The sequence below is a fragment of the Phoca vitulina genome, unplaced genomic scaffold (assembly GCF_004348235.1).
Source record: "Phoca vitulina isolate PV1807 unplaced genomic scaffold, GSC_HSeal_1.0 scaffold29, whole genome shotgun sequence".
NCBI lineage: Eukaryota > Metazoa > Chordata > Mammalia > Carnivora > Phocidae > Phoca > Phoca vitulina.
Genome location: NW_022589732.1, coordinates 1,882,808 through 1,888,510, shown reverse-complemented (window position 1 = coordinate 1,888,510; position 5,703 = coordinate 1,882,808). Strand labels below are relative to the sequence as shown.

Sequence of the window (5,703 nt, the reverse complement as noted above, 5' to 3'; positions counted from 1 at the left end):
TATGGTAGCTCTATTTTCAACTTTTTGAGGAACCTCCATACTGTTTTCCAGAGTGGCTGCACCAGCTTGCATTCCCACCAACAGTGTAGGAGGGTTCCCCTTTCTCCGCATCCCCGCCAACATCTGTCTCATATCCTTTTATAATAAACTGGTAATCAGTACATAAAGTGTTTTCCTGAGTTTTGTGAGCCACTCTAGCAAATTAATTGAACCCAAGGAAGGGGTTGTGAGAACTTCTGATTTAGAGCGGATGGGTCAAGTACAGGTGACAACCTGAGCTTGCAAGTGGCCTGTGAGGTAGGGTCAGGACAGTTGCGGGTTTGAGCCCTTAACCTGTAAGATCTGATGCTACCTCCAGGTGGATAGTGCCCGAACTAGTTAAATTATAGGACATCCAGGTGGTGTTGCGGAGAACTGCTTGGTGAAGGAAAACTCCCACACAGCTGTGTCAGAGGTGTTGCGAGTGAGACAGCGCCCTGAGAGGAAAAGACAAGCATAGGACAAAGACAGGTTTTCTTTATACCATCTTTGGGGAAAATATGATGAGGGAAGGGGGCAATAGCTCCATGATGAAGACAGATTTTTGACTGGCTAAATACTTCCTTGGAAGTCTTTTAAAACCAGAAGAAGGTAACATGGTCTCTTTCACCCCCCAAAGCAGCCCTCTGCTATCTAGCAGTGGGTTATGAGAAAGATCTCCTACAGGAAGTAAAAAAGCTACATTTTCTTTGCACATCTAGGTGGAATGTATAAATCACTGTATAGTAAGTACTATTATTACCCCCCTGTTTTACAGTTGAAGAAATTGAGGCACAGAAAGATTAAGTAACTTTCTCAAAGTCAGTGATGGGGTGAGGATTTTTTTTTTTAAAGATTTTATTTATTTATTTGAGAGAGAGAGAATGAGAGAGAGCCCATGAGAGGGAGGAGGGTCAGAGGGAGAAGCAGACTCCCCGCCGAGCAGGGAGCCCGATGCGGGACTCGATCCAGGGACTCCAGGATCATGACCTGAGCCGAAGGCAGTCGCTCAACCAACTGAGCCACCCAGGCGCCCCATGGGGTGAGGATTTAAACTCAAGCACCCAAGATGTAGAACCCATACTCAACCCCTATACTGTGTGTTCTCAAAAACCTTCCTGTTGTATGGTATACATTTCAAAGAGCTTCCTACATAGGTTGCTATTAATTTGACCAAGAACAACTTCGAAATTACATTGTTTGATGACAAAAGAACTTATTTATATAAATTGTGCATATATTCTTATACATAGAGAATTATCTGTCATGATATTCACCAGGAGATTGAGAATTGTTGACCCTGGGTAGTAGAATTTGGAATGATTTTTAAATTTTTCTTTATTCTTTACTGTTTAATTAAAATTTTTATAAGATTATGGCTTCACTTTACAAGTAGAAAAATACAGTGAGGCTTGTATTAATCAGGAGAGAATTGGCTTCACTACAATAATAAATCTCAAAAACTCAGTGGCTTAACACATTGCAATTTTCTTTTCTGCTGCAGATCTGGCAGCTTCCTTTTGAATCCTAACTCAGCAATTGGATCTACTTGTAGCTTATAGCTCCACCACTTCAACCCTTGGTTTCTAGGGTCATTAGAGGTAAGGGATAAAGGAGAATGAAGAATTTACACCTGCTATTAAATGCCTCCATTGGCCAAGAACCAGTCACATGACCCCACTTAAACTATAAGGGGTGGGAAGTGTAGTCTATCATGTGCCCCAGAAGGAAAGAACTGGACATAGGCAAACATAAGTAATCTCTATCATAATGTGATTTCCATTGTAAGAACTTAATAAAAGAGCATGGCCTCCAGAGTCAGGCTGCCTGGGTTCCTATCCCAGCTTAGGCACTCACTGATGATGTGACTTTGAGCAAGTTATTCAACCTCATTGTGCCTATTTCCTCATCTGTCCAATGAGGAAAACAATATTGCTGTGCAGGTTAGATGAGGTTGTATGTTGACAAGCACAGTAAATTGTTCACAGAGATGACTAATATAACTCCTCCTATCCTTGTATGCCCGCCCATTTACACTGTGATTTTCCTCTCCCCCCATAAAAGCATACAGTTAATCACCCTACCCTTGGATCTGGGTTCTACCTGTAAATTGCTTTGATCGATAGAATGTCATGGAAGTGATATGTGGGATTTCTAAGCCTAGAATTCAATGAGCCTTGCAGCTTCTGCTCTTACTTCTTGGAATTCTGTCCTGAAACCTCCATGTGAAGAAGCCTGGCCTGGCTACTGGAGGATAAGAGGTCAGTGAAGGAGAGACAAGATGTCCCAGTGGAGGGCCCTGATACCAAGCAGCTAAAAGTGACCACTCATTGCCAGACATAGGAGAAGGGACAACAAGTTAGGCTATCAGATCTGCCAGATAATTTGCAGCCATATGCATAACCACAGGCAAGAAAGCAGAAAAACCATTCAGCTGAGTCCAGCCCAAATTGCTGACTCACAGAATCATGAGTAAATAAAATGGTTGTTGTTTTAAGCTCCTAAGTTTAGCACAGTGTCTGTCTTAGCTTCATCACGCTGCTTAACACAGTGCCTGGCACATAATAAGTCCTTAATAAATGTCAAGTGGTGTTATCACTTCTTCATCTAATTTAAAGCTCATAATATTTATAAAAGGCAGCAGAGATTTCTAATCTCATTTCATAGGTGAGGAAATGAAGGCTCAGAGGTGGTAGATAGTTTATCTGATATCACAGAGTCCTTAAGGAGTCAGCTGAGCATTTAAGACTTGACCTTGTAAATCCTTCTCCAGTGAAGGCCTGTTCTCCACAAATAAATCCTTTCATGAATAGGAATAGGAACCACAGTGGAATATTTGCTCTTACAGTTTTTAAATTACTAATTTCTCAGCAAAATGGATAATCAAGCTCCCAGTGCTCAAGTATTTCTTTTTTTTTTTTTTTTAAAGATTTTATTTATTCATTTGAGAGAGAGCAAAAGCCAGGGAGGAGTGGGGGCAGAGGGAGAGGCAGAGCAGGGACCCTGACACAGGGCTCAATACCAGGACCCTGGGATCATGACCCGAGCTGAAGGCAGACACTTAACTGACTGAGCCACCCAGGTGCCCCCCAAGTATTTCTTGTTAATGACCTTTAGTACCCGCAGCATCAGGTTGAACTTCAGAGAAAAGTAAGTTATTATTTTTTTTAATGGCAAAGAAACTGGTTTTTTTATCTTAACCTGTAAGATCTGATGCTACCTCCTTTGCTTGACTGCTGCCTGCACTGAGGTCTCCAGAACCTGCGGCGGCTTTCCAGGAGAGCTCCTGGTGCTGGTAATGAGACATGCCTGACCCTCACAGCTGCATTTTAGCCCCAACCCCAGCACTGACTCACGCGGAAGCTCTCTGATTTCCTGAAGGATCTTCCACAGGGACATTCCACACTTCCCAAACCTTTCCTGATCTAAGAAACCCAGACTAGGGCACAGAGGGCACAGAGGGCAGTCGCGGCGGAATGGTGGCTACCAGTGTTTAGCCTAATTGGCAAGCAAGCAGTTCCATCTCAGTGTGTGTTCAAGCACATGGAAGTGTCATGAAGAGTGAAGACTATGCTCTCCCAAGTGACGACGACCGGGGTGACTATCCCCTGCCTGATGTGGCCCCCGCCAAGAACCTCTCTGCCACCCAGAAGGCCTTGAAAGAGAAGGCGGCTCCCTGGAGCAGCCTCTCCATTGAGGAGAAAGTTGAATTGTACCATATCCAGTTCAATGAGAGCTTTGCTGAAAGGAACAGGAACACGAATGAGTGGAAGATGGTTGTGGGCACCGCCATGTTCTTCATCGGCTTCACCGCTCTCAGTCTGAATTGGGAGAAGCACTCCGTGTACAGCCCTGTCCCACACACCTTTGAAGAGGAGTGGGTGGCCAAGCACACCAAGAGGATACTCAACATGAAGGTCAACCCAATTCAGGGCTTCTCAGCCAAGTGGGACCATGACAAGAATGAGCGGAAGAAATAGGAGCCTGCCACTCACTGATCTGAGCCTCACCTTGTTCTGCCCCCTCCACACAGCTCAGCATCTTCACTGGAAACTGTTGTGTTGCAGCACCAGTGCTAATAAGTGAGCAGTCTATGTGGAGAAAAACAAACAAACAAAAACAAACCCAGACTAAAGATGAAACCAAATAAAGCCTAGGGATTTGGAATTTTAGTCATGTTCTTTCATGTGTCAGTAACTATAAGGCAGGTTCGCACAGAGTGGCCATAAAGTGGTTAAACAGCAAAATTCCTGACTACTTCCGTAGTCAGTGAGAAATGTCTGAGAGCGTTTCATAGAATTAGGACTTGTGTGCAGAGAGGAAAATATTTCAAGTCAAGGATTCATTCATTCATTCATCAACTCCTTCATTCATTCATTTCCTGCAATAAAGATTTAGGAAGCTCCTGCTATGTGTCAATGACTCTGCAGAGGTGTGAGGAAACAGAGACGAATGCTACGTAGCCGGGGATTTTTGACCTGAGACAGTTCTCCACCACCTTTCTGATAAGAGACCAGCCCTTCCCCAGCATGACAGCATTGGCCAACTGCAATGCTCCATTCCCCCAGCCTTAGTGACTCTCCTTTCAGGAATTTTCATCTGGGACTAATAGCAAAGACTGCCATTTGCCTGTGGGGACACTGTCCTGAAAACCTAGTACCATCATAGCCAAACAATCCATTGTGTGAAGGAACAGTGTCTGCAGTAGGAGTGAAGGAAGCCACTACACAGCCTGAAGCAGAGTGAGGGGTAATGGAAGAGAAGAAACGAGAAGAGGAAGGAGAGGAAGGAGGAGAGGGAGAGAGTAAGGGGAGTAAGAGTAAGACCACTTGGTATTATTTTCTGCCTGGATCCAGTCATGCCAGATACCAGCACCATCCCTCCCTTTTAACAAATCAATTTCATAATCCTGAGATAATACATATTGCCCTCCTCCCATGCTTATTTTTTCTTTTTTTTTGTACAATGATTTCAGTTACCTGCCAACTGAGAGAATTTAGATGAAATCAGAGAATTTGAGGAGGTCACTTTAGTAGCACAGCAATCATATTTATAACCACAAGACAAATGTGACATAGGCATAAATACAATATACAGTCGTGGCAGAAAAGGGAGAAGGATCAACTCCACCTCGATGGTTCCTAGCCCAGAGGCCAGGGCTTGGTTTCTTTTGGGGGGCATGTTGCCTTGTACTCAGTAAATGCTAAGTCATTGAAAAAACATCATGCACTTGCCTTGTCACTCAAGAAAGGCTTTGTGATACTGAAGTTAAGTCTGGAAGAGCATAAATCTGCCAAGCTGAGAAATTGGGGAAGATGCAAATGGAATGGTATTAGAAAAAATAGACCTTAAAAAAAGAGAGAGAGAGAGAGAAAAGAAAAAAAAATAGATCTTAAAAAAAAAGAGAAAAAAGAAAAAAAAAATAGACCGATGATTCACTAGATGTGGTACCCTTGGTATGGCAGGTTAGAGACATCCACAAATTCTTTGCCGCTCCTCCTAGTGAGAGGTGGGATCTAATTCCTCTACCGTGGACTGACCTTAGTGACTTGCCTGATCAATAAAATGCTGTAGAAATTATATTCTGGGATTCCTAGATCATAAGCAGTTGTTGTTTTATGCCACTAAGTTTTGAGATGTTTTGTTACGTAGCAATACACAACCAAACAACATAACCAAAACAAT

At 43.2% G+C, this 5,703-nt stretch overlaps 1 pseudogene; it reads left to right on the top strand.

Moving 5' to 3' along the window:
* Nucleotides 1-3,998, top strand: part of LOC116644198 — a 5,699-nt pseudogene extending 1,701 nt beyond the window's left edge.
* The last annotated feature ends 1,705 nt before the right edge of the window (nt 3,999-5,703 follow it).